The sequence below is a fragment of the Tetrao urogallus genome (assembly GCF_951394365.1).
Source record: "Tetrao urogallus genome assembly, chromosome: 7".
Classification (NCBI taxonomy): Eukaryota; Metazoa; Chordata; class Aves; order Galliformes; family Phasianidae; genus Tetrao; species Tetrao urogallus.
Window position 1 is genome coordinate 25,072,117 of NC_136820.1, and position 27,345 is coordinate 25,099,461.

Below are 27,345 nucleotides of genomic sequence, written 5' to 3' on the forward strand. Positions count from 1 at the left end.
TAACAAAATCTTCATCAGCATCTCTAGGATTTAAGACAGACAAACTAGAAAAACACACTTCAGAAGTCTCTAACAATTTAAAAGAGAAAATACTAACTTGTATTTCAGATACATCTCAAAAAACCCCATCAAATTAGATGAATAATGCTTAACTGCCAGCCAAAACTCCAGCTAGAGTAAAATTCTGCAAACAAGATTGGTCACAAAGGAAAGGAGTGAAGTATGCCTAATGGAAACAGTCCTACATTTATAGCACATACTTTCTGTTCATTGTACCTATGCCGCAAGTTTTCATGATTGATGAGGAAGCTCCTGAAATCCAACTTTATCTTGCCTACATTATTTCTCAGTATTTAGAAACACAGCCATGTCACAAAGAGCAGGAAGAAGTTGCAGAGCACTCTGCTTATGCCAGGGCTAAGCTGACAAAAAGCCAGATCTACCAAACACATTTATTTTCTCTCCCTTTCTGTTGGGCTAGGCTCTCCTGACACTTGCCTACCAGGGACTCTGATTCTGCAAAGAAAACCATTTATAAGAAAAAAATAACCCTCTGCTAGAGAAAAAGATAAAAAGAAAAAAAAAAAAAATCCAACTTCTTTGATTACCCAGCGAGCTGTTTCACCCTGCAGACAAGTCCTTGGGATATCTGATGTCCTTGTAATAGCTGATTCACGGCTGTTGCAAAGAGATCACAGGGAAGACAACCCACAGATGAGGGTACCCACACCTCAGCACCCAGTGACTGCAAAAACTACACAGCTGGGTGCTCTGCACTAGTGTCACCCAGAAACTCAAGGTCTGATTCATTATTAGGATATTGCAGACTTCTGACAGGAAAATTTTTCAGGAAATCCTTGCATAAAAAGCACCAACACAGACCTGCTATCTTTCCTGACTGATATTACACACCATCTAAGGTGACGATCCTTCGGATACTCTCAGTGCACTTGACCAAGCATGCAAATAGGTCAGCTGAGCCCTCGTGAGCCTACTCTTGATCGTTCTCTTGGAAAAAACATTTCTGTGCTCACAGCATGCTGGTATCCACACTATCGATAAGAAAATGTTGAGTGATTTCAGAGACTATGTAATGTACAAAGACTTTTAGCAGCCATTAACTGAGAAGGCTATTTGTTAGCTTATTTAAGACTATGGTTATAACTTAAGAGATCATCCATCCAAATAATCCATGTGTATTACTGCCAATGATTATAAATACGTATCATAAAACAACTCCACCATAATTAGCCATCCCTATTTACTAATATAATCTAAGCCAACAGGTCAGAAAAACATGAAAAACTTATTTACAGTATGATTTTGGAGCTGCATGATCATCAGTAAGTGATTGCTCTCAGACTGTAATGATACACAGTTCAGCAGTTTGTTCCTATAGAATTCCAATTATGCTTTAAATTTAATATTTTTTTTTCCAGGTTCACTGTCTCTATTCTATGCTTTTAACCTGTGTTCAAATGATAAACCCTCAGGTAAGTCAATCTGGTTCTGTATATATATATACTCAATATGAAAATATAGAAAAAAAAAGTAGTGACTAGAATGAAGAATTTATGGAAGCCTAGAAGTATCTCTTGTCTCCACTGCAATTACCAGGAAAACACTTCTAGAAGTGGAAAGGATGCTATTTTAGACCTGGCCAGTCCTGAATTTGGGAAAAGAGAGTACTGGGTTAATGTCAGTCCTGGCTTCCTGCTTTAGCTCCTAGGATATTGGCAAGCAGTACTGTATATGGTTATGGCAAATTTGTTGGGCTTGCTGTAGTATGAATAACTCCTGCAAATTATTGGAGCAATATCTTAAATGGGTTATAAAAATAGCTATATTTAGTCTGCAACTCTAAATGCTACATACTTCCCTCACCATAGTAACAGAAACATTTCGTAAAAGAAAAAGAAGAAAGGAAGGTTCTTGAATTTTGCAGGGACTAAGAACAGTGGGGGGGGGGGGGGGGGGGGAAGGGAAAGTGCTCATTTCACAAGCTGAACAACTTCAGATAGCAATTAAGAAAAAATTACTACAGTCGTATTTATTGTGGGTAATGTTTTTTGCCAATACAATGCTACAAGCTTGTAGAAGCCTGTTATAAAAAGAGTGAATATTCAATGAAAAATACAAACAAAAACAAACAAAAAAAAAAAAATTCAAACCTAGACTAGGTAACTGTGTAATGGAGATATATTTCATGGTATTCCAACAGGCAGCAACTTAGTTATGTTAAAAACAGAAGTGGGAAAGAAAATATTCTCAATCTTCAGTATATCATGGCCACTTGGTGATGGCAGAATATTTGATACAAGAATAGAAGGATTCTACTCAACAGAATGAAGATAAAATAATAATAAAAAAAAGGTCTTCACAGCTGTCAGAAGTTGCTGGTAGAACAAAAGGATGATGCCGTTTCCGGCCCTTTGATACCATGATCAGCTTCCATGATTAGCTACCACAATTTATGTAGCTCTGGCTTTGGCTAAGGAATTTTGTGTATAGCCAGTCAAGCCCCATGAAGGGGAATTTTGCAACTCAGTTGCAAGGTCTGCGTTTATACTGTATCATTAGTAGCCAGACTAGAAACACTAACATCTTGCATTTTATCTGCAGTAGTCCTGCAGGGCCACAAGCTAAGATACAGGCAGTCTACAGATCAGAGCGCAGCACCCTTGCTACACAAAGGCAACACCAGCCAACTCTTTTTGCTGCCTCTAAGTGGATGGCAAAACTGCTAGGCAAGAGCAATGCTGCCCTTTCTTCTCAGGACAGACAGGATACAGAGGATGCTTAGGCTTCTGGTAAGCCCAGGTTCAGTGCCTGTGCCCTGTTGTACGTCATTGCTTGTTCTGAACCTAAATCTGAGCAAGGGCTTATAGCGCTGTCACAGGGACGCTAAGAGGGACCAGCTGTTCAGTCCAACTGCAGATATCTCCTGTGTAGTCCAATAAAATCCAGAGAGATATTCTGGGCAATGGCAACTTTGAACTTGGCTTTGTAATGCTGTATAAAAAATGAAATACGTAAAATATCTTTTATGTAATGAAATGAAAGACATTTTAGGAAAAAAAAAATCCTTTGTCTTATTCTTTCACATGCATCACAGTGTCAATCATTAAGTCCAGACTGGCTGCATAAAGATTAAAAAACAAAACAAAACAAAACTAAGAAATGCACATCAGCTATTGATTTGGAGTAATGTGGTGGAACTTGTCATCCATGTCTGACACTACATACACACTGAACACAAAGCAGCATGACTCCATTCAGTCTAAGAGAGGATTAGATTGTCTTACAGTATTGTATGCTATTATTATAGGATATATGATGAGTATGTAAAGAATTGGATCATGACCACATTACACACCCACTTCCAATGATTCTCTGTTTACCTGTGGATTATCATTAATTATCATCCCAAATTCTTTCCAGTGTATCTGTAGACCATTCACGGTCTTATTGTCTGTATACTCCACATGCTTACCATGATTTATCACAATGGTAAACAGCAGAGGCAAGAATGGTGAACTCCACATATCAGGTGGTTCAGTTGTATAGATTCCAAATATTTCAACATCTCTTCATTAACACCGCAGGACTAATAATGCCTTGCAGGAGACAGAGGTTTTGCTTGGCTTAGTGCTATAATCAATGCGCAAAAGAAAATTATTGTGAGGCAAAAGATGGTGAACACATTTCAAATTATGCAATAATGCAATGTGGTTCATTGTGAAAGACTTGCAGCTGACAGAGAAATGGGGCTAGGAAATATTTCTACAAGAAGAGAAAGAAATGAAATAATCCATTCTTCTTTATTAAATTTCCTGTTAATATTTTTATGGTAATGAGGACAAATATAATGCTTGTAAATGCAAGTTATTTGAAAATAGTCCTACAAACACTTCAGTTTTTCCTTTTACATTCAGTTCATCATAATCAAATCCAAACATGAAAATACTAGGCAACAGCACAGCCTGTGTAGGCATTTAGACTGCTGTAGAATTCACCTAATTAAAAATAAACACACAAATACACTAAACAACCTCCACACAGCAATGCCTCAGAATAGCACTTCTGTAAGGCACAAGTTCAAATATCTTTCCTCATTCTCTCCCTTACATGCAGGTGCAGGGAGGTCAGAAGCTCCCCAGACTTCCAAAGATGTGAATGTTTCCTTTCTACAGAAATATGTTCTTCATGAGAAGTCTGCCATGCTAACTCTATGATCCTCATTCTAAGTCTGCAGAATGTATAAGATAAATAAATAAACGTATGTATACATAAAACACTCCTTAGCCAAAGTATGGCTATGTGCAAGCTTATTGCCCAGGAGTACGTCTGTAGAAGGCTCAGGCTATTCCAACTTCTGCTACAAGCAGCACACTTCTTTGTGTATCTGAGCATAGATTCACACCCTTCTCTTAGTCACTTAGTTGGTCTAAGGAGCTGAAATTGATATAACATTGCTTTCTAGCCAGCTGTGCATCCTTGCTTGTATAGATCTGTCTCAATATCTGATTATACTTCTGTGGTGGTTGATACACTGGCAAGCCAAGTTTGAAAACTTACTTAAGTATTTTGTATTAGAGCACTATGCACTACAGAGCCTCCAGAAAGAAAGCAATCATGGCTTAGATAGCTGTTTAACATACTGAACGTTGCAAGAAGCTTTTGTCTTTTGCAAATATACTTAGCAGGAACTCAATTCTTCATGTACTATATACCATGCATGTTCATTTTCCTTTCTTAACAGGAAAAGCGAATCACAGAAAAACATATTGGCAGAAAACCTCATTTCAGAATTGCCTTACATCATTTAGATGGTGAAGACTGAAATTTTTTTTCAAAGAATAATCACTTTCAGTGACTGATTCTAGTTTTCATGATACAAATCCAAGACGCTATTTCCATTCCAATGAAGCACTACTTGAGAGACATATTTCCAGGAATTAGCTCTGAATGTCCTTCTGTTCTTCTGTGATAAATGAATTTCAACCTTAGATTTTGTTTCTCTAACATCACTCAGATCTTCAGATGTTTTATCATTCTTAATTTTGAGCAAGGCAAGACTGCTTGAAGATTAAATTTGATTTTCAAACACAGTGAAATTTAACATTTAGTAAATCTTTACTCTTGTTCACCAAGCCACTAAATCAGCTCTATTTTTCCAATTTTAATGAGAATAGCTGACTTGAGAGGCAATTCCTAAATTTAGATTAAAAGTAAATTGCTTGAGAAATAATTAGGTATTATTATATGTTGTATGTTGCTTGTCATCCCACTCTTACTAGGGCTGTAGATAATTACATATTCATTTTGAAGTAACTGGTAATATATAGACTCCTAGAACAAAAAAGATCTGGCTTCATAGAAAAGTAATAGCAGAAATACAAAACCTCAGCATTCCAGGTAACTCTTCAGCCTTTGGAAGATTAAATTCAAGATATCTTTATCTTGTAAGCCAAATTTCCATTTCCCTTCATTCACGTAAACAATTCAGGTCAATATATAATTCCTTTTTTTTTCCTGGGATTTTGCAGAATTAAATATACAGGCAGACTGCACACCATTGCAAACCCTAGCTTTCTAAGGCACGTACAAACTTACACAAATACCAGATTTGACACAAAGCAAAACCAACAAATCCATTAAAAGAATATTATGAAATCATGTGTGCAAGTACAGGGGATCTGGATTTTCAGCTGACTGTAGATCAGTCAGGTATTTAGAAATTGTAGCCAATGCACAGAATTCTTCAACTATACTTGAGAAAAAAAAAAAAAAGAAAAAAAAGTTTTGGAAGAAAACAAGCACAGATAACAAGAAGATACAGATATCCACACATTGATAGGATTATGAACACATAGGTATTATTTTCATGGAATCTCAGATTTAGCCTCTTCAAAGAGTGAAAATTTTTTTATTGTGATTTTAAAAAAAACTCCACTACTGCTTGTGACGGTGTACTTCACAAATTGACATTATGCTATGTAGAACATGCTTGAAATCTAAAAGCAACTTTATCCCATGAGTTAACTTGGTACATTTCACAAAGTTACCATAAAACTGTCCCATTTTTGAGTTAGTGCAGAATTAAGATGATGTGATCATCTCCTAGAGTTGTATAAAATAAGAATTTTCATTTATGTTGGTGAGAAACTAAGTAATCCATCCAGAAATGCTGTCACTTCTGTGAACACATCTACTAGGACAGTCTTGCCTTTCAGAGGTTACAGAATCTGTGTTGACGTGAAATGTGATAATATGGAAAACATAGGTGTGAAACCAAAGAAAGTTTTAGTGCAAGGTCACAGCAATGTGTCAAACACTGTTTTGATACAAAAGTTAGAATTTCTTTGACATTCACAGCTGTCATTTGAAATGACAAGAAAAGTTACAAGTAATCTCCTTCAAACTGGAATAAATTCAGAAAATACAATAAGGAGGATATTAACCCCTCTGCAAGCACAAATAATCTGTGTTATCTTTCATGTAAGCATCTTCACATTCCAAGTTCTTGCTGTGACCCATAAATGATTTCCTAAAACGTTATGAATCAATAAAACAACACTATCAGTAAAAAGTAACTTGATTATTCCTAATGGAGACAGTTCCAGGACTATTATTCAAATTACATAACACATTCCTTTCAGATTAGGACCATCAGATGGTTCAGGAAAAAAAGGAGTCTTCCCAGAAGACATGTGAATCTAATTAGATACCCAAAATTCTGCATAGAGAACATGTCCTACACAGCTCCTGAAGGTCAGTCAGGCTGAGCCTCAGTCTGCCTCCACTGTAGTAACCATACAGCCTTGGATGAACAACTCCGGCAAGCGGATCTGAATGAATTTATGTTATTTGAGTAAGAAACCTAATAAAGGTTTAAACATAAACTGATTTAAAAAAAGAAAAATGGTTGGATCCTTATGGCTCTATGCAAACGGGAGGAATGGCAGAAGACAATCAGAAAATGAAAATAACAATGATAATGGCAGTAAAGATTCTTTTTAACCCAGAATTGATCAGGGTCAAAGGCAGTATATTTTATCACATTTTCTTCCAGTCTTTCGATTTCTTCATCCTTTTACTTCCTGCCCTCATAACAAATTGCAATTGAGGGATAGTATGCAGTTGGGAATATGAGGATGAAGGAGACAGTGAGTATGCACAGGATTTTCTTAAGACTGACCATGACGCTTAAATAAATTCATAAGTCTATAGACACTGCTCATTGCCTCTTTCCACAGCTCAGGGGCAGGAGAGGCATTTCTCAGAATGAATCACCTGCTGCCAACCGGTGGCCCCGATCTCCTCCTTCCCCTGCCCCGACGATGCAGCCCCACTGCTTTCAGAAGCTTGGAGATGGTTTAACTCATTAATCTGGCAAAGACTGTATAGCAAAAAGAGTGACAGATTTGTGTCAGATCAGGACAGCCACCATATAAAATCTCACCCTTAGTGTCTATTTATGTCATACTTGTGAAATCTATTAGTTTGTATAGGTAGTATTAAAAAAAGCAAAAGAGAAGCAGATTTCCCCCCTCGTAATCTCTGAGAGAATTACCAGTCCCTCATTTTACACACATCTGAGCGTTAAAAACATGCAATCAGTGAGGTGGGAAACAGTCACCAAAGGAGCTCTGCCCTACGCAGTGCCAACTCCTTATCATCTGTGCTGCTTCACAGGTGCCCATAGCATCCTCTCCCTCTCCTCTTAGTGCTGAAAGAATTCAAGTTTTCGTTCATTCAGGAAAACAGTGCTGTCAGCAGCCAAGGAAACTGGTCTGATGGGTTCACAGTCATCCAAAAGGAAATTAAAAGACTGAAAAGATTAAAAGTAAGTGAGAAGAGCATTTTTACCTGTTCCAATCAGTTAAAGTTAGATCACAAAGTGCTGGACCAGCTTGGGTAGATGGGTCATTTAATTTACCCATGTGTAACGTGGCACTGTGATGCTGCACTGAAGTCTGTAACCAGCACTCTGAGAACTCAGATCCAAAGGCATGCAAAGTGCCAGTATTCTGGTACTGGTCTGATTTAAAGCCCAGTAACGTGAAATGCTGACAGGTGATTATAAATGCCTCCATTTCTAAAGCCTCTACAGCAGCTGTCAAAAAGCATAAAGGAAAAGAACACAGCTAAATTTTATCAGCTGAGGTGGGGGGTAAGAGTTGTCACTAAAAGAACATGGTGTGAGAACAAGAATGCTAATAAGCACACCGGCTAGGAAAGGCCAAATGTAGAATCTTTTTTTTTTTTTTTTTTTCAAGCCTGGGATGTGATTTTTGCCAGTTTTTAAAACATTGGGCACTTACAGAAAATGAGAAGCTTGAAGTCTGAGAAAAAATTTCCTTTTCTTCAAGGACAAACCTGCACTGAGTTGAAGGAAAGTCATTTAATCGAGATGCAAGGAGCTGCTGTGTGATGATCTCAGCAGAGCCTAAGGCCGTTCCATTTTAGCAAGCAGGCGTGTTGGGTCAGATTTCTTACCTGCTTCTGAGATGTTACCTGCCCTTGTGTAACCTCTAATTATACGTTTCAGTAAGAGTCTTCATAAACTACTTTGCAGCTGGCACTATTTAAGCATTGTAAGGTTGTAAATGGCTCAGGAGCTCTAAAGCACGTCTTTCTTTTGCATTTATCAGCCTTTTGTCTTCTTCCAACTTTCTCTTCCTAGATGCCCCCCACCTGAATTTAAGCAGGATTAACCCTTAAGAAACTGTCCTTCTTTGGGATACTATAGCCAAGAGAAACAGAAGCTAGAAGAATTTAAGAATCTTACAAAGTTACAAAATAAATAAAAAATCTATGAGTGATTAGAGCAAAGCAAAACCAATGACTTCCCCCAAGGCAGAAAGAGTAATTCATTTCCTAAAAACTGGACCTGCCAGATCCTGACCATTTCCCTGGAAGCTGGATAGCATTCTGTTTGTACAGTACCTTCATTTTGCAATACTGTCATCTAGTTACTCAATAACACAATGCAATATCATCATGATTTGATGCAAGACTTCTGCAACTTAGTTCAAAAGTACAAAAGTGCGCTGGATTTCTTCATCTACAACTTCCCACTCACAGACAAAAGAAACCGAAAAACAGAAGTTCATTAACACAGTGTGGAATTAGATCTTGTGATTCCAGCTTGTCAAATGCAAGTTCGTATCATAATAATGATGGAATAAATTTAGAGTTCACAATACTAAATTTAGACATGAACTTCTAGGTGAAATTAGAGTTTGAGCCAATGAGACTGAAAAGTTTTGCTTGGGCAAAAGATGTCTCAAAACACCCTTTCATAACTGCACAGTCAAGTCTATTCTGAAGCTACAAATAGCATGTGCATTTGGCCTGACACTTGATTCCTACACGTTCCTCAGATGGAAGATTGCCAAAATATGTTTATTATTCCAATTACAAACAAATGATTCTGTTTAAGGAACAATGGGTCTAACACTGCAATACTTACATACTCCCTGGTGTGTGCATCATACTCATACTTGGTACGTGCTCATCTCTTTCTGTGCTTTCCCTATTAATAGCATTAAAACAAAAGCAAATGAGGACACACCCACTCTGCTAGAAGGCAGCAGGCCAGGGGTGGTGACACAATGGTAGTAATTAGAAGGGTTTTGGCAATGTTTTGAAGGGCAGCCAAATATGTACGCATCCCTTCTAGTAACTCCAGTGAAAGCAAAACAAGTTCAAAGCATTCATTCATCAAAAAAAACAAAGACTGCAGACTATTAACTGAGAATTACTGAAGTATTTAAATTTGTGAACGTACACGTATACATATTTGTGTGTGTGTATGAGTATATTTGTATAAGCATACTTGCTTATACGTATGCATACACACAAAAATTGCCCTTTCAAACAACAAACAAAAGGTCGAGACAAAAAGTCTGTGACCAAAGACAGTGGTTGGCAAAAACACAAGGGGATAATGAGAAGCATCAATTTTCACAGTCTCCTGTCCTGCAGGCACTTGTGGAAGATGGACAAATGAACTAAAATGTTTGCTAAACCTCAAAATAAAAAGCCCAGAGAATGGATGTTGGAAAAAAAAAAAAAAAAAAGAAGAAAAAGTCATAAAAAAAGAAGATGAAGCAATAGCAAGAAATGGAGCTCAATATCTAAGGAGAAGTAAAACGTACAATAGGAGTAATATAAGGAATAACATATGAAACCAATATATCTTGGAAACAAAATGTTAGCTTTAAAGGGGAAACAGAGACTCTTCTCTGTTTCAAACACTAAGGTGCTAACCACCAACTCCAAGTATCTCAAGACTTCCAACAAAGTCTTATTGTGGCAAATCATATATACCAAAACTCATAATTTGATTATGTGTATGTACTATCAATAAAAAAATGAAACTCTAATCCATCCATACACAAGAAAACAAACGAAGAAAAAAGGGAAAAAAAAGGGTTTTCTATCTCAGTTTGGAGATGTCCCTTCCTAATAGTCTCTGTGAAAGTCAAAATAGAACAAGCAAACAAGCAAAAAGGCCACTCCCAAACAAACAAAACCCACAACTGTAGCCAAGCAGTTCAGAGACATGTTCAGATTGTGGTAGACAAGTTTGGATTCCCAGTCCACAGCACAGATCCTGACATGTCTTCAGACCAGACTCTAATTTTTCAACTATGGGCTTTCCAAATGTTCTCTCTTTCTTACTTCAAAATTGAAACAAAACTTTGTCAGATTTTATGTCTTTCAATGAAATAATTAGCTTTGATAAATCAAGATGTATTAAAACCAGTGCAATACTAAACAGAGACTTCCTATCAGATTCTTTTAATTCTGATATAATAACCACCGTGGAAAAGATGAGGGAGATGTTAAGAGGCTCAAAAAAAAAAAAACAACAAACAGTCCAATTTTTCTTTATTAACTGTAGTTAATTACACATTTTCACTTTGAAAATCTCACCTTTGGGGCATACAGTTTCTACTTTTCTTTTACTTCCTTGCTCTTTTTCTCACTTGTCTAGACATTTCTGTGTCTCCAATTGTTTTGCATTACCCTTTTCAACTTTCATTAATATTCTCACTTCTTTTTTTCTCACTATCCTTGCCAATTTTTCTTTTCACATTGCATGCTCTCTAGTGTCTCTCTACTGCATTCTCATCCTTCTCCCAGCTCAATATTTCTTCCCTTCTTCAATAATTTCAGCTTGGGAACTGGGACAAATTACCTATCTAATCCCAAAAGATAGGGAAGTTTTACTGAGGAATAAGTAGCTTTTTGTTTCTTAGGGTTTTGAGAAGAAAACATAGACATAAAGAAATGGAAATGTATAGTTTAACATCAATATAATGTACACAGTCTTTTGTTGACTTTGAATACAGAACTAAAATATTATTCACTGTTTCAGTTCTCTTTTTAGGTGATTGTCATTTATTTTCTAATTAAAAAATGCTGTTGTTCTATTTTTAAGGTCAATTCATAAACTGCAAGACACTTGAAATATTTCATTACATTTTGTGGGAACTTTTTCTTCACATTTAGATGTCAAAGTGGAAATCAAACTGGGCTATTATATTAATGCATAGCATATATTAATGCATAGCATAGCATAATCAGCACTGGTATGAAAGTATCTTAAGGCCTTGTATCTTCGCTTAAAGTAGGAGCCCCAGATACAATGCATTTCAGGTCTGACTTGGGCAATAAAGCACATACCTGCAGTGCCTATGTGGAAATATGAGCTAAGAGTAAGCAGATGCATGAAGTAGCAAAATCACTGAATTTACCAACTCCTTCAGGATCCTCAAAGACCTGAGACTGGCACCTGCCCTCTTGCAACAATCCTGACACTTCAAAACAAGAACATTTCAGAATTAAGATTGCACATTTTATCAGCTTCATTTCTAGCTTGCAATATTTGCTCCAACAACCTGCACTAGAATTAATAATTATGCTGCACAATGCAGTCTTTCTGTTTGTTTATTTTATTACATGATACTACACTGCAGGATAACAGCAGGATTAACAAAGCTTATTCATTGATTTCTACATGACAGATCACTAATAATGATAGATTTTCGATGATGTGTCAGCAAGGACATGAGACAGTGTGGCTGTGAGGTAGCGACTGCCAAAAAAAGTTGCTGAGTGTCAAACAGAAAAGATATACTGTTGATTCACTGTTGTCACTGACAGACAGTTCCAATCATACATTTTACATAAGCAAATTATTCAGTTCTCTGCACAAGTTCACATGTGAATTCAAATAACTGCTTTGTTTTTTCCTATCTGTAAGCAACATATTTTAAGAAAGGGAACAGAAAGATCCACTTTTTTTTCCCTAAAATTAATAGCAATAACAACAAAAATTTCTAATGAATGTGGTACAGAATGTGAAGAGTGCAAACGATGGGCTACAAGAAAAGGGTGGAAAGTAATTTTTGCAAGTGGCCTGATCTGTCGAAAGTGCTGAAATGTCAGATAGATATTTTATTTACAATGACACAAAGAACCAAGTGGCTGAAGACACATTGCAACATCTTATTTTTTAGAATAATAAAAAAATAACATAATAACGGACGCAACTCATTCTGGTCAACAGCGAAGATTTCCCAATATGTGTCACAATTTTCTCTATCCTCTTTTGCGTTCCTCTTCTTACTGTCAATCCATTGACACCCTGTAATATCACCTCACTTTTAAGATAAGATAATGCTGAAGCTGAGCATGGAGGTTACTATCTTCTTTAACTTACATTGCAAGTGTTCATTATAGCAAAGACGTCAATATAGAGTCAATTAATGCCTAATCTGCAGCCTTGATACTAACATAAAATATTTCTACAAACTGTCTTCTGCACTGATGAAATCTATCTCACTTTAGCACAGAGAGAAGATATCCCTAAGAACTTTGCAGATTACTGATATTTTACCTATTAATGGAGAAGGTGTAGGAGGTAAATTCATGCGCTTGTAGCTTAAAGGCAACAAATTCAAGCAGAGTCTTAGTCAACCTTTGAGTGCATTTTTTGAGTCAGTTTGATGTTATACCTGTCAGAAACTAATTGTCTTGATACAAGAGCTTACCAACAGCATGCTATGCCTGAGCTGTGCATCTTCTCCACTGAATGTGGAGAAGGACAAGGACACTGGAAGTCTCAGATATTGTTTGATCATTGCCACAGATGTTCAGAAGATTGAGATATAATAAGGCTTTAAAAAACTAAGGGATTTATACTGCTTCAGAAAGCTCCATCAGTAGCAAACTGCTGTGGCCCTATTAGGGTATATGTAATCTTTTCAAAGCTATGCCATGTCACAGGTAGTTCAACTTCACAGGCTCTCCTGTAAAAGGGCCTACATCTCACTACAGCTGCTAAGTGCTGGATTTAATGACTAAACAGTTTTCAGAGATTTTAATTAAAAAGATTTTTAATGTGTGAGGATGCACTTGAAACCTAACAAGCAAGATTTAATCTTCTCACCTACAGTAATCACTTCACAGCACGGGTGCTAATGAACAGCAAGGATGGGATGTGCAGTTTTGAACCAGTGCAAGTCAAGGGAGGAAAAGCAGTATTTTTTCCTAAACAAGAATTGCCTAAAGACAACTACAAGAAACTAAAAGTTTCTGTAGCCATTTTGATATGCTCCAAAGATTTTCACTGATTCAACATTCTACATAATAACATTTCTCAGCCCTTCCCATTGCATTGCAATCAATTCCTTTCCTTTCCTTTCCTTTCCTTTCCTTTCCTTTTCCTTTCCTTTTTCCTTTCCTTTCCTTTCCTTTCCTTTCCTTTCCTTTCCTTTTCCTTTCCTTTCCTTTCCTTTCCTTTCCTTCCTTTCCTTTCCTTTCCTTTCCTTTCCTTTCCTTTTCCTTTCCTTCTTTCCTTTCCTTTCCTTTCCTTTCCTTTCCTTTCCCTTTCCTTTCCTTTCCTTTCCTTTCCTTTCCTTTCCTTTCCTTTCCTTTCCTTTCCTTTCCTCTTTCCTCTTTCCTCTTTCCTCTTTCCTCTTTCCCTCTCTTTCTCTTCAAATAGCTTAGCTAAAGAAAAAGCCGGAGGCTCCAAACGTATCAATAGACTTGTCTGAGTACACATTCATAATTAGCAAAGGAAATCACACAAGTCCTTCAAAGAATCAGATCTTCTCCCTTACTATATTCCTATTGGTAACCCCCCCCCCACAGCAGGGGGTTGAAACTAAATGATCTTCAAGGTCCTTTTCAACCCAGGCCATTCTGTGGTTCTATGATTCTATGATTCTACTTAGTTAGGCTGGATTCTTATTTCAAACCATCTAAAACATTGCTTTTCCCAGCATGTGTTTTATTAATTCATCACAAGCCAACACAACAGAAGTACCTTAAAATGAAGCAGATAACCAGAAGCTTTCAGTTCCATCCTGTACCAATACTTTATCTCCTGTATAACCCAGAGAAGAAACTTCTAAGAAAAACATACATACACTTAACATTCTAGTAACCTGTGCCTGCTATAAAATTTTTGAACTGCACTTTCTTCTCAGTAAATACACAGACAGTCATTATCACATCTAGTAGGAAAGGAAAAGTTGCTGTTTTCTAGAAACATCTTAGAACACTCCTTCACAACACCACTTGGACCACTGCTCCAAGAAGACTCTTGGTTCAAAAGATATCTACCTCAGAGCAGTCTGGTTGATGACACCTGAAAACATGCTTCTTGCCTCTTACTCTAGAGGCAATGTAGCAATCATGTAGCCTCTACACATTATGAGAAGCAGGGGTCACCAATTGTGCCCCACTGGAGACCTCAGGAGAGCACAGACACAAAAATAACATGTACTGAAACGCAGTGTGGCAGAACATTTCAAAGCCAAAGTGTAGCTGCTTCTTGATTAAGGCTCTAGTCCACTCTATTTAAATAATGCAAGTACTTTTAAAAATACATATAAGAAAAAAAGAATGTGAGCTTCATCTCTTTACCACCTTTACAGTACAAATGCTTGCAAAAACGAAGGGTTAAGAGAATTCCTTAACATCTGAAAGGAACACAGCACTTTTTTTTCCTTTTGATTTATTTATCTTCAGGGCAAACATATAGAGGGAGATCAGTGCAGAAAAGCAGCACTTACAGATTTAACAGTTTGTGAGTTCAAATGTATGTGGAGTATTCACCTTTTATCTCCAATTCCTTTGAGATAATTTTAAATAGATGTCATCTCTGGTAAGTACAGACAAGAGCAAGAATTTCCAGACTGAGCAGAGAGAAAATTCCTACCACAAAATCTTTATCAACTTTCCTGTAGGGAGTAGTTAGTCCCATGTATTAATGCTTTTATTTCTAGAAGAAATCATCAGCAGCCTAACTACTACTTGTTCTCAATTGTGGATATTATTAATGCAAGTAATTTAGCAGGGGATGAAAGCACTAACAAAGCAACTAAAACAAAACAAAACAAAAACAAAAAAAAAAAAAAAACCCACAAACAACACACTTTAATAGTTAAATAACTTCCTTGTTGCACATGTTCAGCTCTGCTTTTACTGAGTCTTGTGTATAAATGAAGATCATCCACGCAATATAGATGGTCTTATGGCTCCTTTTTCTTACATATCTTTTAGAAGAAACTCTACAGACAAATTTATTATTGTTAAGATTCATTCACTTCTTGATGAGAGTCTTCATATTTATCAAGACAGTTATATTAGATGTTTGTATTTCAATGGTTATATACTAAATATTTAATAATTGTTATATATTAAATATTTAATCTATGGTTGACAAGTTTCATCAGTACTAATATTATTTCAATGGCTAATAGATTTCTCTAGCATTTCACTTTATTTGCTCGCAAGTCAGAATTACTTCAGCATTTCATATGCATTTTCTTTACTTTCCATTTACAATTGTGTGGGTTTCTAGCACCAGATGACGGTAGGCAGAGTGCAGTAGGCAGCTGGTTTGCCTGTTTACATCTGTGAATCATAGAGCCATGGAATAGTTTGCTTTAGAAAGGGACTTTAAAAATCATCCAGTCCAATGCACCTGCTGCAGGTATGCACATCTCCCACTTGAGCACTAGTATACAATACTCAGTGTTCCATCCAGACTGGCTTTGAACGCTTCCAGGGATGGAGGATTCACAGCTTCTCAACTTCCACTGTCTCACCACCCTCTGAGTAAAGAATTTATCCCTTATATTTAATCTAAACTTATTCTTTTTAGTGTAGAACTATTACTTCTTGCCCAAGGTACTATACATCCACACCCTTAAGTATGGAAAGCCTGCTCACTCACTGAGTGAGCTTAGCTCACTCAGCCTATCTTCATTGGAGAGATGCTTCAGCCCTCTGACCACCTTCATGGCCCTCCTCTGGATCTGCTCTAGCAGGTCCATGTCTTTCTTGTGCTGTCTTACTGAGGATATGTCACGACACCACTGGTTTGCATTCTTTTGGATTTTTTTTGTAAATTAACACTCAACATTCAAAAAAAAAAAAAAAATCTCAAGACATTTGGTTCACAAGTTAATTTGTCAACATCATTAACCCACAATAAAAAGTTTAACTGATACTCTTTTTTTTATTATTATTATCAAATTCTCTTACTGGACCTAAAACTTTTCTGAGAACAACTTTTATCACAAAAACAGCTGATGCTAGCAGTTTGCAGAATGTCACTGTCCCTTAACATTGTTTCTCATGAAAACATTTTAAAAGTGTAAACCTTATGCTGAGTGGCGAAACAGAAAAACTGTAATCACAACATAATTTGTAGAATCGGAAACCATTTCCTGCCCAGTTTCTCTGATTTATTTTAGATACATAGTAATATGTAGCATTGAAAATAATTTAAATATTGGTTCTTTTGATAAACAAAGAATAAAGGTACCTTACTGTTCAACATTAAGGTCCCTAGACTCATAACCTAAAGGGAGAAATTAGCAAATGAAAGGAGGTCTGAGCAAACTAGATATAAACCTTAGTTGCCATGGCAGATGCATACAGTGAAATGTAGCTCTTAGTCCTGGGGTACCAAGGTAAATGTTTCATAGAATATTGGTCAGATACAGAAAGATAATAGAGACTGTTGGGGGTATCTGGAAATTCATGAAAAACAGTGCAGCTAGAAAACACAGTGCTAACCTGTTTTCTTTCTTCCAAGTCTCATCAAGATCTATTCTCACACAGATCTTGTTTGTGACAGGGAGGCAGTTAAATAGGAGTGCAGATACACCCACATTTGTAACTCAAATGAGGTGTGTGCTTATGAAGCACATCTCCCAGTCATACCCACTTCCTGCGCTTTCTTTTGCATTGCAAAACTATCTCAGAGCTTATGAAGATATTTCTTAGAAAATAAGCTGGAAGATGCTCTTCAGGTGGGCACATAATACACTCCTTCTCTACTGAATGTTCAGCCTAAAGGACTAAACTAGAGATACCAAAAAGTAAACTACAAATAACGTGCATTCTATGGACATCTCACAACCAATTTGCCATACAGGTCCATATGTACTACACTAATGGCTGATACAAGCATAGATTAGTCATAAACAGCATTTATGTAGTTTTATAAATACATACTTATGTACACGTTTATTTGAGATAATCTCATATATAAAATCTAGATATCACCGGGTCTTTCAGAAAACATAAAACTTAAATTATGTGTGTTACAAAGACAATTGCAAGCAATTATAGGTGTATTCTGATGCTCCACTGTGATCAGTGGTAGACTCTTTTCATCTGGAAGCATGAGGGCACAGCACTCTACTGAAACAAACATGATGACCACCTGCCACAATAGTTGGGTTGAGGCAGAAACACACAGACAGAGGCAACGCAACCTTTCCTGGCGTGTGAACCCAGATAGACCTCCCAAGAAGCAATAGAGCTGTGTTTCCTGATATTTTAGCTGTAGTAGTAGTAGAAGAAGTACTCTTCTTAAGGATTTTATCTTTAAGGATTCTTTTAAAAAAAAAAAAAAAACCTGTACACTATACAACAAACTTTTACTATCAGTATGAACATGCATGCAAATTTCTGATACTGGGGAGAGGCGCAACCTATGCGTATCTTTCTTTTGCCCTGTGCTTTAAAAAAGGATCATGGGGTGCAGATATTGGGACTGGAGATTTTGTTCAAAAGTTTCTTCGGATTACCTTGCTGAACTCTTAATACTCTACAAATTCAGTTTCCAGGCTTCAGTCTCCAATATCAGAGCAGCGGGAATGTTATATATCAATTACTCTACCAGGTCACTTACCAAGGGTCCAGCGCTGACCCCTTGAAGGTGACAGAAATACACTGTATTTAAACAGAAACATAAATAAACCTACATTGTACAGAACATTTTCATTCATGGAAAAGCATAACTCTCCTGGAGCTGTACCTTCAGAATGAGCATGCAACAAACTCTTGAGTATTTAATTTTACGGAAGCTTTAAAAGACCATTTTCAGATATTTAGGCCTAGACTGAGAATTCTGCATTCACATTCTACTTTCTGTAATTCACATATTTATAGAACAGAATTGTTACCAACAAATTCAAGGTCTTTTTATTGATATACATAGTAAAAGTTTGTTCAGCAAAATGCTGAGCCATTTTGCACTGGACTTTGTACTCCAAGTGAAGCTGTACCATACAGTAATAGCTCCATATTATGTATTAGAGGCATTGCTGCTACATTAACTACCTGATTATTTTTATAAGGTCATGCAGCCTCACTAAGTAACCATCAAGTTAAGAAGTGTTTTTCATGATGTACAAAATGAACTGTCATGACTTTCCCCTACATTTGGCCATAATAGCCTTCATTTCTGAGAAAATAAACCAATTAATTTGGAGGTGCTCTTCATCACCACTGCAATAAAGAACTATTTTTAAAAATAACTTTCATATTTTTATCTAAAGCCTTTTTAAAGGTTAGCATAAAAATAATGGACATGGTGTTCTGTGCTCAAAGGAAAAAAAAAAAAGCAATTATGTTTAATTATTTTGATGAGTAATGGTTGCCTAGATCAATGGTGCTGTCTAAAGTTCAGCTCACTCAATCTGTCCCAATTTGTGTGGCAATTACTTGTTCTGTGGACAGATAGCACCAGGTCTTGACCTTTGTAAATTAGGGTAATAGTACAATGGCTGTCTACATTATCCCTGCTGAAACGGTGTCTTGACAGGTGAAGGTAATTGTTAAATATACACCACTTTGAGAGAACTAAGGCATAAGCAGAAGACAGGCCTAATTCAACTATATCTAACATCTTGCTCTAGTGAAAATAAACAATTCAACATTTCAGAAGCCCCCTCTAATACAGCAAAAGTTCTCAGTGAAGTTGGAGCTGAAGGACAGTGGTGCTTCCAAGACCACACCAGATGCTTTAGATATGTGCCTCATAAATATAAGCTGTGGCCATTCTATTCTGATATATTCAATCTCCAGTGAATACTTACGTATTTTGTCAGTACGTATTTACTCATATAAATAAACTACCTCTTCTATTTATTTTGGTTTTTATTCCGAATGTCTTCAAATAAAGTTTCTGGCATGTCTATACAACAGCAACAACAAAACCCCTACTGCTGTCACAGATATTTCAAAATCTTTTTTGAGCATTCTCACCTACAAAGAAAGAAAAAGTAATTCTAAGCCTCTAACTATTTAAAATAATCATTTGGTCTTTTAAACAAGAAAAAGATATGCTAATGTTGCAAACTAACTTTTATTGTAAATGGCTGTATTGAACCTCTCCTTTGTAGGTAAAACCCAATGTGGTGGAAATACCAACAAAACAAATTCAGTTTCTACAGTCACAGAAAGGGAACTGCTCTTTCTGTACGTCCTTAAACCAGCTGCCAGGATCAGTCTGTCTGTTTTTTAAGTAGCTGCACTTCTCTGTGATCATCACTCAACTTCCTGCAATTTCCCTTTGTGTCTAGCATGACACAGCTCCAATCCTGTTATGATCCTGTCTCTGGTCTTCTCTGTAGCGGGCCCCTGATAATTCCATAATGTCTGTCTAGCTTTTTTTTCAAGTATTACAGCCTCCCCATGCTGCTAGTGACAGCATCTGCTTTTCTATCTACTTGATTCTATTTAAGAAAAAGGGACAATCAATGCAACAACTATGTTGTAATGTGTTTTACCTAGCATAGAAATGGCTCTTCTCTCATTTACTTAATTCCAGCTGTTCACTGAACAAATCAATGTGAGCAGTGTCCATTAGTTCATGTTTAAATGAAAACTCAAAACACACCTCACAGTTTCCTTTTCTCTGACATTTTCTTTAGGATGCCAGCTCCTGAACATATGAGACAATATGAAAAGCTTGGCTATTTTTTTTCCCCAAGAGGTACATACTTCGTTACTTGACTGCAAATAAATGACTAAGAATTTGTCTTATTAAAGGACCAGAAACCAAAATTGAAAGAATAACAACATACCAAAACAAAAAAAAAAAAGAAAAGGAGGACAGCATCTTTTGACAACTATCTTAAGATTTTTAATATGTGGCATCAACAATAAGGAAGATGATCAATATGACTTTCCTGTTAAAAAAAAACTGAAGCGTACAAGTAAAGCTACAGGTATCTCTGCATAGTAGATTATGGACTATGCAAAATGCTAAAATACAGGAAGTGTTACAGCACTAACAGCACACTGAAAATTTTAACGGAAATAACTGAAAGTTTCCTTATCTATGCTGCTTATCCTAATGCCATATGAAATTAATTCAGATATGATAAAAGAAGTGAACATAAAATTCACAGTTAGGAGAAAACAAGGTGATCAGTGGAAAAGATAAACCTTTGTGACATGTACCACTCACTGAACACACAATGAGCTGCACCTCAAATGTTCAGAGATCTACACAGCTCTATTCTAGCTGCAGTGTCAGTAGACAGTATGGGTGAAAAAACTGTCTAACTGAAGATTAAACTGAAGAGATGTCACAGTGAAAGATGGCAGTAGAATACTCTGTGATTTACTACCTTCTGACATAACAGTTTCTTTCATGTGCTACTTTGTGCCTTTGGAAATGTTCGTTATCAGCTTTTGCCATTTTTATCAGCTGACATTTAAGATTCAGACAGTTATGCCATTTAAAGACTCCCTGGAATAACGTTCATGCTGTGTTGATCAGCACAGAGGATGTTATGTCCCTGACCTGATCAGTAGCTCTAGAAGGGCTATTGGTCTAATTCTCACAGGATAGTATTGTAAACTGGATATATCTTCACATATTTTGCAGCACCACAACTCTGTTTATTCCAAACAGCTTCATGCACTGTATTTTCTTATTTTTTGGCTTAATCCAAAAAATCAATAAACAACAAAAAAAAGAACTAATGAATCAAATTCTTTGGAATTGTTAAATAATGCAGCATTGGTTGTCTGGACAGAATACTCTATCAAGTTTGTGTTATATTTCATATCATGCTCCCTGTTAGATTTTCTTCATTTTTAATACAGAAAGCCTGACTGTAGTCTCAGTTTCCCTGCTGAGGTTATATTCAAGGGAATGATGTTTCAACACATAGTTCTTTAGAAGCAGACAACAGTGATATTTTTTTCTCTTAAAATACTCTTAGTTCTAGTCAATACATGCATCCTGGATTATAGCCAATGGCAGATTTGTGGAGTTTACAAACCTCAGCTACCTAGTTGACTTGAGAGTGGGCCACATGTTACAGCACTTTTCACATGTACTTTTCATCTACATCTTTCAATCGCTTGCTAAGGACACTTGGTATTAAAATTTTACATGAACTCTGTGCAATTAATCTTCAAACTATAATTGATTACAATGGTTGCCACCAAATACAGATGACAAGTGATAGTACCATAGAATCATAGAATCACCAAGGTTGAGAAAGACCTCTAAGATCATCCAGTCCAACAGTCTACCTACCATCAATATTTCCCACTAAACCATGTTTCTCAGTACAACATCTAAATGTTTCTTGAACACCTCCAGGGATGGCAACTCCACCACCTCCCTGGGCAGACCATTCCAGTGCCTGATCACTCTCTCAGATAAGAAGTATTTCTTAACATCCAACCTGACTCTCCCCAGGACTTGAGGCCTTTCCCCCTAGCCCTATTGCTAGTTACATGGGAGAAGAGGCCAAATCTCACCTCACTACCACCTCCCTTCAGGCAGCTGTAGAGAGCAGTAAGGTCTCCCTGAGCCTCCTCTTCTCCAGACTAAATAATCCCAGCCTCATTAGGCCTTTGCTCCAGACCCCTGTCCTTCTCCTGCACCCAACATTTAAGTAAACTGGGACACAACAAAGAAAGAGTCCAAGATTAATTGGACTGAGTTGCTCAGATTCCGTAAATATTATACAAAAAGGCTAATTCGATAAAAATAGACGTTATTCTCCTTTTACACAGCTGACTATACTGGAGTTACTCTGCTTTACATAGTAGTTGCACAAGTCTAAATCTCATGCCAGTTAGATCTGAATCTGGCCAAATGCCTGCCAATGCAATAGCTTCAGCTTCTGGCTTAAAATGAAATGACAGATGTACTATCACATGGCAATCAGGAAATTTGTTCTGCTTTTTTTTCCCAAATTGCTACTGACCCCAGCCATATCCTTATGTCGGTAAGGAGGTGTGAAAACAGGAATCTGGGGAAAGAACAGACTATTAAGCAGCTTTGAAATGGTGGGTTTTTTTGTAGTTTCTTTTTTTTTTTAATTGGGTTTGTTCCAAAAACACTTAAATATCTAATACCCTTGCTTCAAAACTATTGCATGTTGTTAAAAGCAGTTACCTAAAATCCTGGGTTCTTTCCCCAGGAAGCTTCTTCTGTCTTTTATTTTAAACTAAAAATAATAATAAAATAGAAAGCTAAATGTACTGTAAATAACTAACCCATTTCATGCTGTCTATTCCACTGTGGTTAATTCCATCTTCCCAGACAAATGGAGAAAAGATTGACTAATCTATTTAATTTGCAATGGGCTATTATGACAGTTACCATTCATCGGTCAGCTTCTGCAATAGAAAGATTCCAGACAGCATTGAAAGCTCTCTGCTTGTTTGCCAGATGACATGACTCACTAATTTCACTAGCAGAGGAACTACTGCAAAATAAGGTGTACACTTTCAAAAAGTGAACCCTTTCTGATGAGAGAAAATGCATGAGCCAGTGAAAGAAAAGGTTTCCAAATCTTGAGACCAGGACCATTGTAGAATCACTTTGCCATTGACATTTTTGTAGAACTTGCTCCAGGTTCTGTTGAAAAACCATCTTTGTCCAAGATTTTTGTCCTTAAATATTCATGGCTAAAGCTCTCAAAGCCAGAAATCTTTGTTTTCTATAGTAAAGACAGATCTTGAATGGTACAAGGTCACTACTTGGCTGCAAGCCATCTAGAGAAAGTGGAGATTAAGTGTTGCTTGTACTACACAGACTAGCAATCTAAGGGGAGAAAACAAAAAATAACAACTGATTCTCATTACTAAAGGCACAAGCAAATCCCAGCTGAAGTATAGAAATCTAATAAGTTTGGTTAGCTACTCCCTCTGCATGCTCCATAATGAGCCCCTGCCAATGGCTCCACAGTGAGTTTTTACAAGTGCTTGAAGGGCAGTTACAGACAACAAAAATTCATAATTTGAGGATTGCAGTAAGCAACCTAAAAAGAGACAAAAATCACAAGCTGCACACTGAGCACTAGGAAAGCTGCTATTTGCTAAGGGGATCATTCAGCACTGGCAGGTTATCCAGGGGAACTAAATCTCTATCCTTAGCAGTTTCTGAAATTCAGGCACAGTTGCAACTGACTAAACCTAGAAGTAGAAACAGCTCTTCTTTAAGAGAAAAGTTTCACTTCAAGAGGTCTTTTACAACTTTGATGTGATTCTGGGAACACAATTTTGGGAAGACTGGTTTAGAGATGATAAAAAAGATTTAACCTGCTGTCAGAACAAGGTAAAGCAAAGAGGAGTGACCATCCCAAAGCTCGGTAGGCAATGGCAGTGCTTCTGCTAGGCCATGGAAAGGCAGGTTCCAGTGAAGTACATGATAGGTCACAAGAGTGTAATTAATAAGGCAATGTGAGCTCCGAATTAGCGGGGACAAAGTAAAGGACTAATGATAGGTAGAAAGGTCTTGGTCCCTTAAGTGATCAATATTTCCAGGTGAGACCCACTTGAAAAAGGAAGAGGATACAACAACCAAAGTTAATGAGATGCATCATATTGTGTGGTATAAAAGCTGCCTTATAAAACCTGTTTCTGATTGGAAGATTTGTTCAACACTGCCTGCAGGAAGTCCAGGAAGTGTTGGCTAGAACACCTATATAGGATATTTTTCTTTCCAGAGATGTGGCTTATGTCCACAAATACTTTCTGAAAGAATCAAGATCACTTTGACATAATACCACTGCTATGGTAGGTATGAGCCAAATCCGGAGGGATTGTTTTCTAACTGATAAACTAGGAATACTAAAGAATAAAATAGGATGTCCTTTACTTGTTTAAATTGTTCCTACATAAGAACTGTTTCAATTAAATAAAATTGACACCCCCCAAAATTATTCTTCTTAGTGATCTGAGAGCTTCTCAGCATTAGTTCACTGTTCATGTCTGCCTGACTATCATGGAAAACACGTCATGTTTACCCCATTGTTCAAACAGATATCAATACCTTATTGTTTTTTCACTGGTAAGTCCAGATCTCCTTCTTCATTTCATTCAAATTACACTCTATGACTCAAACCAAGTGACTGAGTGATCTTTCTGTGACACGGGTAGATAGTGATAGGACAAGAAACAAAAGGAGGGAAGATTTGGATTATGTGTCAGGGAAGTTTTCGTTGAGAGGATGGTGAGGTGCTGAGACAGGTTTCCCCAGAGAAGTTGTGGATGCCCCATCCCTGGAGGTGTTCAAGTCCAGGTTTGATGGGGCCCTGAACGATCTGATCTAGTGCTGATCTAGCAGTTGGCAAACTGCCTGCAGCAGAGGGGTTGGAACCTGGTGATCTTTGAGGCTCCTTCCAACCCATGCCATTCAATGATTCTAACAGAAGCATGACAGGACTTCTGAGATTCAGTCTAGCATTGAGTGCTCTTCTAAAGACACAAAGTAGTCATATCAGCTGCTGTAGCACTGCTTTAGATGAGTGACCACTCCGATAAGTTGTCCCTGATTGCTAATGACTTCTTCCAGATACACTGGCAACTGCTTTACAGCGAGCAGAAACAGTGGTACTGGAAAATAGGAGACATTTCACTCATTTTCAGTGATTGTCAATAAGAGTTAGGAAGCTTCAGTTCATTGAAATTGGAGTGCTGTAAGAAACAGTAGAGTTGTACCCAATCCCAAACCAGTGTCCTTTTACAGTAACAGTGCAAGCTGATTTTTTTTTTTGTATTACATCAGTGCTTTTGTTTCATATAACTGTTACTACCTCGTAACATACCAATTACTATCATTTACGAAAATGAAGAACAATAAGCAAAATAGAGGTCCATCCTTAGAGAACTGGATGTTCTGTGCTGACCTTCCTGCATGCAGGGAAGGAAAGAAAAAAAAAAAAAAAAAGATTATTTCCAGCTAATTGTTCGTGTCCTAATCTTTGGCAACTATGCCAGAACAAGCACCATATAACAGTTCCTAAAAGACCAAAACAAGAGAAATTACACGTTCAGCAGATCTTTGTTATTTGAGATCCAGTAGTGTGCTTTGTTTTCTTTTCAGCTGCATGGTTTTTCAAAGGGAAATAATCCTGTGAGCAAAATATCTGGCTGAGTAACAAAGGGGCTGCCAACTCTGATCCACAGGTGATAAACACTTGGCCAGCAACCAAACTTATGCTAAAGGCAATTAAAAAGGACAAAACTGTCCATCTGCTTGTTCAGTTAATATAGATGCAGTGTAAAAAGGTGCTAATAATCTCTAAAGAGAAAACCTTACATGACATGCTCAGACCAAATGTCCTACAAAAAACTCTGCAATAAAAAACAAGTTAATGCAAAAGGTCTCTGACAAGAATTCTAGAACATCACTAGTATGAAGAACTCCCTCCTGTTTTCATGTTTAGTAGCAATAAAAAAAATGGTCAAATTGCCCAGATCCACCATAAGCTATAAAATTTGATCCTCAAATCTAACATCTTTTCTATTTTAACTGCAATAGCTAAAGGGATAGCTAGGAAATTCTTAAGAATATAAATCAACCAGAGACTAGAATGTATACTGAAATCGTATGCATGAGCATCTTCTAAGTCACATGCAGCTCACATAAATGCAAGTCCTTAAAAAGAATTATGTGTCAAGGAGAGACATAAATAATAAAACATCATAGCCTTTGAGTATGAAATTTTACATAAAGAGATTTAAACTTACTCAAAAGTATAGCACAGTTATAACTAAACAGATCTTTTCCCTAGTTGTAATATGCACACCAGCTCATACTTCAAATTAGCTAATAATTTGATAGTTAAATTCTTGAACAGCAAGTAGGATACCCAAATTCCAATTCTAGCTTCAACTCAAACCGCTGAGCTATCCCCTTTGTCTGCATTTTACTCTACAGCTAAATCCCTCTGTCTCCTGCTGTCTAAAATTAAACCATGTGGCCCTGCTGCATTCTTATACTACCTGCTTCACCCTACACCTATAATGCACTGGTTTGGGAAACCAAAGCTACAAGTTATTCATTTTTTTGTGGGTGTTATGTGTTTACTGAGTGAGATGCCCAAACAGGTCTGTGGTGGGGCATCTGAGCACTGGGGCAATGAAATCAGCTGAGCAATGTCATAGAACAAAGGAGCAACTAGCAGGGCTGCCTCTTTCAGCAGCAGCCTGTGGTCATTTCTCCTTAGCGCAGTTCTACAGCTATATTTTCAGTCTCATAACTATTTTAAATGAGTGCATTTTGGTCTTTTTGTGAGGTGATATAAAAAAAAATAATAAAAATTAAAAAACAGTGCTGCTACCCTTGTTCATTTGGCTGTTAATGCCTTTGATTACCCCTTTCCTTCCACCAGCAAGCACTAGCATTTAGGCAGACATGCACTGAGACACATTAGGAAACTCAGTCACCTCAGTTTGTTTGTTTTCCTGTTAAAAGCACCTCTAAACCAGAAATCGTTTTCAGTTACTCTTGAGTTTTCAGTTACTACTTTCTCTTACAAAGATGCACACTTCTAGCATATGCTCACTGCCTCCCTAGAGATTTTGCACAGCTCCAAACACATTCTAATCACTTTTAGGTTGTTTTTTTCTAGCGGTTCAAAAGATTTGCATCAGGAAGTCCTAATCTTAGAACCCCTCAAACAATCAGTGAATTTCTCCTACCAAATGCCTACAGATACCTTAAAAAACTCTGTGTCAAGAAAGGCTCACAGCACTCAA